The sequence below is a fragment of the Triturus cristatus genome, chromosome 6 (genome assembly GCF_964204655.1).
Source record: "Triturus cristatus chromosome 6, aTriCri1.1, whole genome shotgun sequence".
Taxonomy (NCBI): Eukaryota; Metazoa; Chordata; class Amphibia; order Caudata; family Salamandridae; genus Triturus; species Triturus cristatus.
In genome coordinates, this window is record NC_140589.1 from 1146255957 (window position 1) to 1146271338 (window position 15382).

Genomic DNA, 15382 nt, shown 5'->3' on the forward strand with positions numbered 1-15382 from the left:
TTGTCCATAATAACACACTATCTCTGTGGGGACCTTGACATGTCTATAATCACATTCTATCTCTGTGGGGGCTTGTACATCCCTATAATCACACACTATATCTGTGGGAACCTAGGCATGTGCATAATCACACACTATCTCTGTGGGGACTGGGGCATGTTTATAATCACACACTATCTCTGTGGGGACCAGGACATCAATGTAATCACACAATATCTCTGTGAGGACCAGGGTATTTCTTTAATCACACACTATCTCCATGAGGACCTGGGCATGTCTTAATCACACACTATCTCTGTGGGGACCTGGGCATATCTATATTCACACACATTCTCTTTGACGACCATGGTAATACTATAGTCACACACCATCTCTGTGGGGACCTGGACATCTCTATAATCACACACCATCTCTGTGGGGACCTGGGCATGTCAATAATCACGCACTATCTCTTTGGGGACAGTGGTACTGCTATAAGCACACACTATCTCTGGGGACCAGGACATCATTATAATCCATTACACACTGTCTTTGTGGGAAATTAAACATGAGGGCTATCACACACTATGTCTGTGGGGACCTGTGCTTCGCTATAATCCCACAATATCTCTGCAGGACTTGAGCATGACGATAATCACACACTATCTGTGACTCACTATAATCACAGATCATTTTTGCAGGGATCTGAGCATGACTTATATAAAACACCATTTCTCGAGGAACCTGAATATATCTATCATAACCCTCTTTATATAGGAAGTTGAGCATGACTATCATAACACTTTTTATCTGGGGACCTGAAAATGATTGTAACCACACACTATCTCTGAGAGGATCTGGGTATATCTTTGATCACACTCTATCTCCATGGGACCGGGGCATGTCTTTAATCACACACTATCTCTGCGGGAACCTGGGCATGTCTATAATCACACACCTTCTCTTTGACGACCATGATAATACTAAAGTTAAACACCATCTCTGTGGGGACATGGACATATAATCACACACTATCTCTGTGGGAACCTGGGCACAGTAACGGACTGTCGTGGGAGTGCTAATGGGCACTGACATGGGGCGGGGGAGGGGCAGGGTGGGGGGTAGTAAAGTATGGATTACGGACTTTTAGAGGTAAGTAAACATAATAATAAATAAAACAAATTTTGTTGCGTGCACTGCATCGCATTTGGCGATGCAGCACGTGCAACAAAATTCGTTTTATTTATTTATATGGTTACTTACCTCTAAACGTCCGTAATCCATACTTTACTACCTCCCACCCTGCCCCTCCCCGCCCCACGTCAGCACCCGTTAGCACTCCCACGACGGGCCGCTACTGCCTGGGCATGTGTATAATCACACAGTATCTTGTGGGGACCAGGGCATGTCTATAATCACACACTATCTCTGTGGGGACCTGGACATCCCTATAATCACACACTGTCTCTGTGAGGACCTGGGTATATCTTTAATCACACACTATCTCCGTGGGGACCTGGGCATGTCTTTAATCACACACCATCTCTGCAAGAACCTGGGCATGTCTATAATCACACACATTCTCTTTAATGACCATGATAATAGTATAGTCACACACCATCTCTGTGGGGACCTGGGCATGTGTATAATCACACACTATCTCTGTGGGGACCGGGGCATGTCTGTAATCACACACTATCTCTGTGGGGACCTGGACCTTCCTATAATCACACACTATCTCTTTAGGGACAGTTGTAATGCTATAATCACACACTACCTCTGCGGGGACCTGGACATCAAATATAATCCATGGCACACTATTCATTGTGGGGAATAAACATGAGTGCTATCACACACTATCTCTGTGGGGACCTGTGCTTCACTATAATCCCACAATACCTCTGCAGGACTTGAGCATGACTATAATCACACACATATCTGTGACTCCACCTCAGCATCACTATAATCACAGACCATTTTTGCAGGAATCTGAGCATGACTAATATAATACACAATTTCTCCAGAAACCTGAATCTTTCTATCATAACCCGCTTTATCTAGTGAGTTGAGCATGACTATCATAATACTTTTTATATGGGGACCTGAAAATGATTGTAACCACACACTATCTCTGTGAGGACCTGGGTATATCTTTGATCACACTCTATCTCCGTTGGGACCAGGGGAAGTCTTTAATCACACACTATCTCTGCGGGAACCTGGGCAAGTCTTTAATCAACACTAGCTCTGCGGGAACCTGGGCATGTCTATAATCACACACCTTCTCTTTGACGACCATGGTTATACTATAGTTAAACACCATCTCTTTGGGGACATGGCCATATCTATAATCACACACTATCTCTGTGGGGACCTGGGCATGTCAATAATCACACACTATCTCTGTGGGGACCTGGACATCCCTATAATCACACACTGTCTCTGTGAGGACCTGGGTATATCTTTAACCACACACTATCTCCGTGGTGACCTGGGCATGTCTTTATTCACACACCATCTCTGCAAGAACCTGGGCATGTCTATAATAACACACATTCTCTTTAATGACCATGATAATAGTATAGTCACACACCATCTCTGTGGGGACCTGGGCATGTGTATAATCACACACTATCTCTGTGGGGACCTGGACATCCCTATAATCACACACTACCTCTGTGGGGACCTGGACATCCCTATAATCACACACTATATCTTTAGGGACAGTGGTAATGCTATAATCACACACTATCTCTGTGGGGACCTGGACCTCAAATATAATCCATGGCACACTATTCATTGTGGGGAAATAAACATGAGTGCTATCACACACTATCTCTGTGGGGACCTGTGCTTCATTATAATCCCACAATACCTCTGCAGGACTTGAGCATGACTATAATCACACGCATATCTGTGACTCCACCTCATCATCACTATAATCACAGACCATTTTTGCTGGAATATGAGCATGACTAATATAATACACAATTTCTCCAGGAACCTGAATCTTTCTATCATAACTTGCTTTATTTAGTGAGTTGAACATGACTATCATAACACTTTTTATATGGCGACTTGACTATGATTGTAACCACCCACTCTTTCTCTATGGGAATTTGAGACTGATTATAAGTAAATACTATATCTCTAGGAACCTGGACATGACTATAATATCCAGACACGATCTTTTGGATGATTTGAGCATGACTATAATGAGAGAGACCAGGGCATCAATATAATCATGCACTATCTCTGTGGGAGCTTGAAAATGACTATAACAACACACTACCTCTGTTAGCTCTAGAACATTTTGCACACCATATCCTGGGGGACTATTATTGTACAGCTATTCCAAGGTAATGATGAAGTAGATGCAAAAAAAAGGTAATCTCAACTTGGTTTTCCCATCTGACCACACTGCGTGCTTTTTGGCCTTTACTGCAATTTAACTATTCATTGTTTTCTTATCCCTCAATGTTTGTGAGAACTCAGCAAAAGACTAGATATCTGTAAATCCCTTTACATGGACTTTATATACTATATTTTTCTACTGAGAAATGCATTATCATTAAAATCTATTTGCTGGATGCTCCTAGGACACAAAGAAGCATTCACATATGTTGACACTATCATGAAGCAAATAAAAAACAACATTAAGCCATTTGTTTGTGAATGTATTCATTCAGAAATGATAATTATTGAGTAAGTCCCCACAAGGATGGTAACCCATGTTCAAGTCCCCACAAAGATGGTTCTGTGCGCGTGATTAAATAGCAATATATTTGCAGATTTGAAGCAGGATCCTATATAATGAATTTTTTCTTAACATTTTTCTGTCATTGGTATGTTTTTAAAACATTGGGAAAGGTTAGTCCCCACAAGGCAGGTGTTCACACATAGTCCCCACAAGGATGGTAACACGTGTATGTGTGTGTGTGTGTGTGTGTGTGTATATTGTTGTTCTTTTTAATGTCCATGACTTCTGGTGTGAAACAAAAAGTGAACACCATCCATTTAAAAGATATGCCAGCTAGACACAAAACGGTAGACCCAGACCTGCCCAGCTGCCCTTTGTGCTTGTCGTTGGTACTTTAAATTCCCACTCAGTACACAACTTACGCTTTTTTTATGAGAAGATAATTAGGCCAATATGTGTGGTTTCAAGTTACTCATTAAAATCAAATTATTGATTGCGTTAGACACAGATACGCTGCCACCATGGCTCAGTCACACACATACACGCGAGCGCATACACAAGCACACAAGCAATGGCTAGACAAAGTAATCTTTGCAAGTGCGACGGCCTTAAGTCACAGTGCACAGGAGTAGGGTAGGATGAATGAGTGTGAGCAGAGCAGGCCTTGATGTCTGGCTGCGCAGGGCTCTTTCATGTGGCACAGAATCAACACAATATGATTTACAACAAAATAAACCCGGAGCTCTGCACCAGGACTCCAGGCCATTCCCAGCGTGTAACAACACACACCCGTCCTGCTCGCCGTTTGCAGTGTTCGTTCGAGATTGATGAGAAATTCCGCATATGGCAAACACGCAACTAGAATTATCATAGCCAGAAGTTGTTTTGGAAAAAACTCACCTTTTTAATGGTTTTTATTTTTTGGGGGATCTCATTGACGTAATTCCAAGAAGCTCTTTACAGAGAATATTTGCAATTATTGATGTATTTATTTATAGCAACAAATAATATATCGATCAGGAATGGTGCACACCTTGTCACTTAGGACAATAGAGGATTTGAGTGAATTACTAATACCAATGTGGTTATATATGCTGTTAAGTGAGCTGTTTCATGAGGGTTAAAATCCGAAAGAACAAACAGAATTCTGAATGTAGTAGAACACTACCTACCTACAACAGACCAGCGACGTGGGCAGCTGCCTCCTGCCTTGCAGTACACATTTGCGAAGGGGTTTCCACAGCGCATCAACGCGTGTCGCTGCGTTTTACGTGACTTACATCCATTTGAGCTAGAAACAAAAATTGACACACGAGTAGCGGAAGCAGCATGTGACTTAACGGTCACAGCTGCCGACATTGGACATGGGGAAGGTTCCAATATCGGGGGAAGGCTTAACGGCCTGTGATTTTGGGCAAATCACTTAATCTCCCTGCGCCTATTCAAAAATGAATGTATCCTTGTGAAACGTAACTGTTGCTCATGTAAAGCGCTCCAAGCTCTTCGGGTTGCGTTTGCGCTATATAAAACTGCAGCAAAAAATAGCATGCTAAAGCTGTCAGAATCCCTCCACCCCATTGGTCGCTGTTTGTAGTAGGGGCCGTCCTTTATCATCTGTTGTGTGCTCCCTTTTGCACTGGAGGTCCCATCTCCGATCTTCTAATGTTTCATCACTTCTGCCCTGTAGTGTTCAGCCTGATGAAAGCGCCCCGTGTGTTAAGTGTTTTGTGTGCTGGACCTTGGGCCTGCATCTCTCTCCGCAGGGGTGGAAGCCCGTCTCCTCACACTGTTGACACGGCGCTATTTAAAACACAGCTGTTGGAGGGCGCAGTGCCCAAGCGCCTATGGAGAGTAAAGCAGGCAAGAGGTCGTGGCTTTGAAGCGGGTTCCATACAAGTGCAAACAGTTGTTTAATTGGCTAACAGAGCAGAGGAAGCTGCACAGAGCTCTCAGGTAAATGCTGACAGGCAGCTGAGGGTGCTGGTAGCCCTTGCGAGTGACAGCCAGCTGCCGCTGCGAGTGACGTCTGTGACCGGAAGCTGCTGAGCAACTAAATAGTACGTAGTAATACTGATGGCGTGATCAGAATTGGCAGAGTGAGGAAGAGTTTGGGAGCGGCTCCAGATAATGAAGAGGATTTAAGAGGAAGCGGAAGACAGTGAATGTCTTACTGCAGTCGACAACACGGTGTATAAATTCAAAAGTAACAAGCCCGGCGGAGCATGGCACGCGCGCGCTTGGGGGCGGGGGAGCGGACCCTTTGAAGTGCTCCCGCGCGCTTGGGGGCGGGGGAGCGGACCTTTTGAAGTGCTCCCAAAAGGCGGATTGCATGGCGGCACGATGCACGTGATTGTGCGCGTGCTAGCCATGCAATCCGCTTTTTGGGAGCACTTTTCAAACCCGCTCTCTATAGTCTCGCTTTGCGATCGCTTACGCGATAGCAAGGTCGAGACCTAAGAAAGTGAAATTGTCAAGTCTAGCATATCACTTCATTTTTTTAAATAAAAGCACATTTTGAAAAGTTCCATCCTTCCCTTTAAAATTTTGTTTTTGTATTGTTTGTGAATTCAATAGCATATTTTAAAATGTGTGTTTTTGATTGAGGTATGCATGTTTCTGTATTTTTGTGTTTTGAATTTCAAATTGTAGAAAGGCCGGCATCTCAGGCTTCCAGTAGTGTTTTTGTGATAGCCCATATAAGTCAAAAAGTTAAGAGGCACTGTACTAGATCAAAGTGCTTCTTATGCACAGTTGAAAATAGGTTGCTGCAAGAGATGATTCAGTCAGCCTCAGACAACCAGGGCGTTACAAAAGAACCTACAAACCTATATCCAAGTGGCAGCAATAGACCCTGGAATAGCACTTCAAATACTGTAGTGGTGGATCATAACCTTCTCAGTGCTGACTTCAAAATATCAGAAAGGAAACGATGGAAAAGGTCAAAATAAGACTACAGGCGATGTCAAAACTCGCAGAACTACAGTCATGAGATTACAGTCCGTAACGCAGATGCAGAGATGCTCAAGGTGTAATAACCTGCAAACAGTAGGTGTGCAGAGAGAGCAATAGGCCATAGTTTTGAACTCTTTGGTAAGAAACTAATCCTGAAGCTGGAAAGACTCTCCTCTGTTTACTCTGTGGAAAGAGCCCATAGAGCACTGTAGCACCAAAGAGACCTGGGCCCACCCAAAACCATCTTTAATTCTAGAGCTAGAGATGCTATTCTTCAAGGGTGCCACTAGAATGGTCCTCTGCTCCATGAGAACGGAAGAATACTCCTTTTACTGGACTTTACGCATTCAGTTAAACATCAATGATGTACATTTCAAGTAATGAAAAAAAAAATATTGAAAAGGAACATTAAATGCATGGTGCTCTTTCCTGCCCACCTAATAGTGATTGTTGATGGAAGGTCCTGTCACTTTATCTCCTAATGACATATAGGAATGGCTGGAGGGCAGGAGACCTTTATACTCTGGTGATTGTAAGCTACAACACAAACATTAGGAGCTGTCAAAGACAGAGCTTGAGAAGGAAACAATGATGGGCTCTGGTTTTGTGCTGGAAGACCAGGCTGGGACTCTAGCGGAAACCTCAGGGGTCTCCATCGGCTGACAGGAAGACTTTTGGCCCCGAAGATCACTGCCTTGGACAGACTTGAAGTCTTATGGTGCAGTTGGTGACTGAAGAAGCTATGGCACTGATACACAAGTTGGTTTCATAATTTAAGCTACCTGGAGATGGCCCACGTTTATTGCTCAACATCTGATTGGTTCCACAAGTTCAATGCTGTGAAAGTCTCCGAGTACTGATTTTTGCACAACTGCTGAATTTCTCTTAGCTGAATACTAAAAGGTACGGGATGGGATTGTAAGTGGCAAGAGAAGACAAATGCTGGGATAACCATGTGTACCCCTTGAGAAACCTGTATTTTGCAATTCTGTAATGCAGGTGAATTAAAATAAATCAGACACCTGGGAAAGCTGAAGTCTAACACGTTTAATGCAAAGATAGTCAGCAAGCATCACAAATATTGCCATTTTTGTGGGCTAGTGTCCTGCGTCTGATCAGTTGGAGCCTGTGATGCTAAATTCTATACATTTCAGCCCTACAATTGTATTTTTTATCTAATGCAATAAGCGGAGGAAAGGACATGTCACCAAACAGAAATTTCAGATGGATACTAACAGGCAGGTGCCAGGCACCCTTCTCATGAGAAGAATTTGAGAAGATCTTGAGGAGGAGATAAAACAAGCTGTGTTAAATCTGCAGTTCTCAGTCATTGTGTCAGCTTCACAACAAGGCTATGCATATTTGATTAGTTAGGCTAAATGTGCATTGTACAACACAGGATAAAGTGCCAGTCCATTTAAAATAAGTGCAAAATTGAAATAATGCAAAAGGCTGTAGTAGTATAAAAACAGATTCAGAATTGTTAGTACAAACAGCTGGCTAAAGGAAAAATTACGTCCTAATGTGTAATCTATGGGTTGCAGGTTTAGGTAACGGACACTTTATGTATATGAGAGAGGGGTAGTTTTAGGCCCATCATACGAAATTGGAGGATAGGGGCAGCTTAAATATTGTTAGGGTATTTTGTTAGTAGAAGTAGAAAACTGACAAAGAAAGGAAATAAAGTTAGAGATGCTGTTAATTATATATTCAAATTGATAAAACATATACACTACATAAAGTCAAGTAAAAGTGGTCCAAAAATCCTTACCTGGAATATTAGTGGCTTGGGCAACCAAGATTAGGAGGGTAAAGTAAACCAAATGTTGCACAGGTGTTGGCCAGATGAAGTCTTTACTACAAGAAACACAAATGCTAGGTATCAAGTATTGCTCTATTGGAAAAGCTCATATTCAAATTACTGGTGCATGTTGGCCACTCCTCATGGGCTAGCTCAGGGGTCTCAAACCTTATCTTTAATAAGAGCTTCTTATATTCAAAATCGTCCAGGGCTGCTAACAAATATTATCGGTGTGTAATGGTGACCTCATCAGACAAGATAACATTAGTGGTTCCTCTGTGCAAGATTCCCAGTAGGGATGAACTTGTTGCATCAGCAGTAATGTCAAAAAAATTCTTTACCAATTAGGAATGCCTCAACATGGGTAACACAGCCGCAGATGTAATGCTTGTAACATCAAGGAAATTATATTAGTAATAGGTATACCCACAGCAACATGATTTATCATTCAAATATCAACTTTAACGACATTTTGGAAATCAACAATTTAACATTAGCTTATGAATTCTGAAAATACATACATTTTTCAAATTGTGTATACATATATTAATTAAACCCAGCAAAAGTGTGGTACCTGCTCTCTTGGTAGTACCTCCCTTTAGAGTTTCCTGATGTAATAGATGTCGTCATGAATCTATCGAACAGTGGTTATAGGGATTGAGATAGAGGGATGGAGAGGGGCTGAGGGAATACCTTTAAATTGAAATAGAGACGCTTTCTTATCCTAGAGCGGTTGGAACATCTCTATTACACTGGCAATGAGCTTAAGGATGAGGTCCTGCTTTGCTGGTATATTATTTTCTCCTCAATGTCACTGACTTTGTTACTGTGTCCGAGACGCTGCTCGTGGTAAGTGGGACCCCATTCCACGTGGACTGACTAGCGACGTTTCGACACACCTGAACAGAGGTACATATTTTTCAATTTTTTTATTTTGGTATTACTTGTTTCTCACACATCTCTTACCATTTGAAGGAAGAACGTTATCATGGAACAAGCCAGCATTAGCAACCTTTGTGTTGTGCAACCCTGTTGAAGCAAGAGAGCAGCCGCGTTTCAAGTCACATAGCTGCCAAGGTTTCAGATTGCTTATGTGTGACATTTTCATAATTTCAGTGTAATTATGAGTGACATTCAACGACTATGAGTGACACTTTCTCACGAGCAAAATCAAGCAATGAAGACAAGGGAAACATATAAATATCAGAAATTACACCCATTTAATTTGACAGCCTTTTCAAAGAGCCATCACCTCCTTAGTCAAGAACCCCATCTCCTGAATCAAGAAAGTCTCACAATTCATGCAACTGCTGTCTAACGCCTGTTTCAATATATGAGGCTGCCACCCTGTCAACTGGACACACGTCTGATGAAAATACATTCTAATGGTAGGAACGAGACTGGCGATGTGGGTCGATAGCCTACAATTCAGACCAAGGTCTATCTCTATGGGACTGGCCAAAGATCAGAGACAAGTCATGGGGTCTGTGGTATGGCTGATGGCTTAAGTTCTCCAATAGGGAGCACTGAACTTCCATAGAGTTCACATAGATCCCGCGCTCCCATTACATTTTTTTTAATTGTGTTATAATTACAAACTGTGACTGACAACACTTGAAGTGGCTGGTGGTTGTACTTACTGTTCTGTTCTTCTGATCTTTCAGCCTGAGTCCCAGGCAGCCTGACTGGTGCGTCGGCGACTCACTGTGCAAGGCACCTCAACTGGACCTCAAAGGCAATTAATCCAACTTAATCGGTCCAGGCTGCGTCCTGCCGCCGTCCAGCTTTCCTGTGAGTCCTGGCAGCCACTGCAACCCGGTCAGTGGCGGCCATCCTGTAGAAACCTACTCAAGAAATACCGGTCTGTCAGCACATATGATAAAAGAAATAAGACAAGATAGAAAACTATAGTACGTCCAGCACTGAGACAAACCGCAAAAGTGGCTGAAGGTCCAACAAGGAGAAGTCTTCCAAAGCCATTTATTGGTGCAAACCACAAAGGACAAACGTCATTATTCATGCAATATATGTTCAGTAGAAGTACAGGATGAAGATATTTCTTCAGAAATTAAGCAAAGGGGCGGCTTCTGCCCATCAGTAGCCTCAGCAATTTACACAAGTATAGAGCACTAGGCCAATCATAAGAGGCCTATACTGCATGATACTTGCTACCCATGTGTCCCTTTGCTTGGGACATTTTGTTACTTTCCAGGCTAATGCAATGTACCAGTAACAGTAAATGATCAGACATGATGTGCAACATCAGTCAAATCAAGGACACATAGGCCGTGCCACTCCTATATATGGAATGGCCAAGAGCCTGTTAAGTCAGCCTTGTGTGCTATCTGAATGTGGTTCTTGAACAAGCCTTGCGTGACGAGAGCAGCTTACTTTCAGCAACTGCAAAAACATGTATTTATTTCTGTTCTTGAGCATGTTCTATAGGCCTGAAAGTAGATATGTGGTATCAAATTATAAAAGCGGCTTCCACATTACCGCATCTGATACCAAATCCCTACATCCTGCTCGCAGTCCCTCCTAATCATCATTTCTGTACCATAAGATAACTCCTTAGTAACCAGGGTGTTGTAACTAGTTCAGTTCTATAGTGCACAGTGAGTGGTATTGTCCAGACCACAGTGCAACCCACTACTCTGAACTTTTCAAACATCTGGGAACTATTACCACTGCTGTGCAGCACTATCATTGCTTCCCTTTCGTAATATATTCCTTTCTATTGTACTTTGAGAAATTTGAGTCCTATAAAACCTAGTCATTCACTAGTTAATGGAAGTCCCATTCCCTTGGTGCTGTTTACTCTATAGTTGTCAAAGATAAAATGTGATGTACCCTATTACTCTGCAGTGTAAGATCTACTAGGCACTGTTAGAGCTGGTGTGCACAAATACTTGCAACTCTTCATCATTCTCTTTCTGTTCAGTCAATATAGTCTGTTTCCCTCAATGCATGTTGTAAATTAATTTTATTCTAAGTGGTAAAAGTCTAAAGTCTCAATGTCATTCAATGTTCTTCACAGCAGGGCTTTAGATGAATCCACAGGCATCATGAGCGTTACGATAGCACAAATAACTGTGGGTACTCGTAGCCATATCTTCGCCGGCTTTGTAGAGGTGTCGGTCTTTGGCGCCTTAAAACAAAATTGAAACCTTTCAAATGGTCAATCCTTTATTGCATCAGGGGTCACCAGTACTTTAGCAATAGACACTCAAAAACAAATGTGAGATGCTCTAGAAATGATGCTCCGGCAGAATCCTTCAGGCAGGACCACACACGATGAAGCTCATTAACACTTGCAACTGCCTATCAATTCCCCCACTTCTATTGAGGCGGGCGCCAGCAATTTTGTTCCAAAAACATTTGGAGCCCCCTTTGTGTACCATCAGAGGTCACCGGTACTTGGTGTACACAGGGCACTTGAAGAAAACATATAGAACCTTAAAAAGCAGGTATCTGGAGGCCAGGCAGACTTTCACTCTTCTGATCCTATGATCGTCTTCAGCAGGACCAGCCCTCCTCAGCTCTGGCTTGCTGGTTTGTTGGAGCGAAGGTTGTATCTGCAGGGTGCCCCTGGAGCTGCTTTTGATGATGGGTGTTCTTGTTCAGGTCCGAATACTTTCTTGGTGTGTGGGACATGGGTCCAGGAGATCAGCCCTTCACACTTGGTAGCTGGACAGGTAGTGGCATCTGATGTAAGCGTTGGCAGGGGCACTGACAAGAATAATGTGCAGCACTAGATGGTAAAGGCTCTGCCATGAGTGCTTCAAATGGACAACTAAACTAGTGGCAACCCATCATGCCTTCTCTGTCTGCCTTTAGTTTGTAGGCATACTGCTTTGTAGTAGTATATCTGAGTTGCTTTGACTGCGTTGCCACACCTCCTAGGACTTCTTTTGGCTGTGGAGGGGCACAGGCACGCAGTGGGGGCACTTGTAGTTTGCTCTCACGTTTGTCTTTGACTCTGCGTTCGATTGTGTACTGTTGCTGACCTTAGCAATGGCATGCAAAAATATGTCTCTAGTTCATTGCAAGAGCCTCAGAAAGATGACCAAATCCAAACCACAGGGTGATAAGTTTCTCATACAATGACAGTCCTTTATCAATGAGATAAATCAGCAGTTATATGAAGAAGAAATCAATTGCATGACTCTACCCCCCCCCCCCCCTTGTGCACACCTGTTCCACCCGGCGTACCAAATGTGTAATCTACTCCTCACCAAACATTCCCTGGCTATGACCTGTGACTAGATGTGAAATCAGTAGTAGTGTAATTGTGCAGGCACAATATTCAGAAATATAAAACACATATGCACCAGTGGAACTTCTAACAAGACATGAGGGGGTAGAAATTTGATCATTGAGCATATGCATGCAAACATCTCGAAAACAGAAACCTATTACACTGCCTAAGGAGATGAAGGAAAGAATCTAAAAATTATATTTTCATCAGTGTGCAACCCTCAAAACATCAATTAGCTCCGAAAGCAAAGGAAGAACCAAGGAAGAACCAAAATATTGTGCTATAATTGCTCCCAACAGCAAGGCACATATAAGAATCTCTGTCACAGTAACACATTTGGGTATCAAAAACTCATAGGTTGAACTGTAAAAATCACATGCAAGGCATAGTAGTTATACTAGCTGATGTTGTGAACCTATGCATTGGGGCAGCCAGGCATTTCAAATAGTGGGTCAGTGAGCTTGTCCAACAACATTGTAGATGCAATTGTATCAGTTGCTCTGGGCAACTGTATGGGACCTGTTTTCTGAAACGCATTCTGGTCCTACCTATTGTCCCTATTCTCATCCAGAATTTTCATTGAACCATATTTGTACATACGCCATTATCACACTTTAGCAACCACTTCGATTATGATACTATTAAGTGTAGGGGCCGTTGTTGTGGATAGGGGATATTGAAGCCAGGAAATGTTATGAGTTATCCAAGATGGAACCTCTAACATTTCCTGCAAATACTGGCGAATAACATCATGTAGAGCTTGATAAGTGTTCATCAGGTCACCTTGAGTGGCCTGAAACACATTGTCCAGTGTATCCTTATGTATTAAAAACTGGACATCAGATGTGGCCAGCTCCACAGAGAAACTATTGCTCTTATATTTAAATCTAGTGCACTTGGAAAAATGGGTGTAGGTAGTGTGCATTCCATTCAACCCATTTGTCTCCCTTCTTATCTACCGAGTTCTGTGCACTTGAAATCGGGAGAGACAAACAGGGTTGTTTCGCGAATTCCTCCCTTTTGTCCATTGTTCACCATCCACCCGTATATTTCCGCTGCTCTCAGTGCAGCATCACTCACTTCCACGTTTTTTGAGCCGCAGATTCAAAATCTTTTTTGTATTAGCTAACTGTGTGTGTTCTGTGGCGGAGGCATAGCATTGAAGATCTTTGTCTGAGGAAGTGGTCATCGGTAGGTCTGTAATCTGTATGATGTTTCCCAGCACTGTTTCCCATAATGTTCCTACAGTCTCTCCAAGATTGGTGTAAAAGAGGTATAGAAGCAAATCCGTCTATCTGGAGCCTCTGAGTAATGGTTGCCCCAGTAATAGACGAACCTTAGAATAATTCCCCAACTTGTGCTTGCTTTAGTATTTCTGGGGAAAGTATGGCGTGCCCTGATAAGTTCGCCGTTGTGTAGTTTCCAGGGCCATACAACGCCGTATGCACACAATTATTCTAAGGTTCGTTCATTACTGGGACAACCATTACTCAGAGGCTCCCGAACTAGTTTTTTATGCCCTTGTGGTCTGCACCAGTGAAGCAAAAATGTAACTGGTGCAAGTGATTCTCAAACCAATTTATAGAAAAATATGGGATGGGTCAGAACACTCAAGCATCTTTCAGACTTTGTGTATTAACTTGCATATATTATTATTACATTGTACTGACTTACTGTGTGAGAAACCGTTGTTTTTTGTTTTTTAGTAAACTTTTTATGGAAAGGGAGATGTGTGCTATCTGCTCTATTGGTAGTATTTCCCTTTAGAATCTCCTGAGGTAATAGAGATTTCCCTAAATCTAGAGAACGTTGGTGATTGAAATTGGGACGGAAGGCTGGAAAGAGGCTGATGGCTGAGGGAAATAAAGACGCTTCCCCTAAAGCGGTTGGAACATCTATATTTCACAATCACTTGCACCAGTTACATTTTGCTTGACTTTGCAACATGTTCGTGTGAGAGATCACTTGTTGCACCTCCATTAGAGTATAGTTTGACCACCCCTTTCAAAAGTCCATGTTCTATGATCCTCAGTTTTTACTGCATTACAAAAAAACTGTAATGTCTTTCATATGAAATTAAAATTTAGACAACACATGACCTAAACCAGGGAATTTGACTTTTACCACATCACTACACCTCACCACAATGCCTTTAGTAGCATTCCACAAATTCTGAAAATACATACATTTTTCAAATTGTGTAAAACTGTATTAATTAAACCCAGCAAAAGCTTTTAACTTAAAACGCTGGGCTACACAGAGGAGAGCTACTTACTTCTACCAGTAGCTCACAACCTACTGTTGGAGAAGCCTGGCCTGGAGGCTCAGTGCTCCTACTAAGGAACAGCACACAGTTTATGCGCCAGTCAATAATAGCACTCCTTCTATTGTTACATTTTAACAGCCATCTTTGAATGGAAAGATCTTGTCACTGGCCCATATTTATCAAGGTTTTGCATTGCCCTTGTGCCACACAAGGGGGCGCAAGGGTGACGCAAAACCTAAAGAGATGCATCAAGCGCGCAAGGCCACCTTGCATGGCTTGATAAATCTACAGTAATGCAAGGCTGAGCAAATTGCTGCCTTGCGTGACTCTGCGGCGGGGAAGCGTTTCATGGGTGAAGTGTGGGTATTCCCACACATCCACCCATGGATTCTGACACATTCCCAGATTTACCAACACTGGTAGACC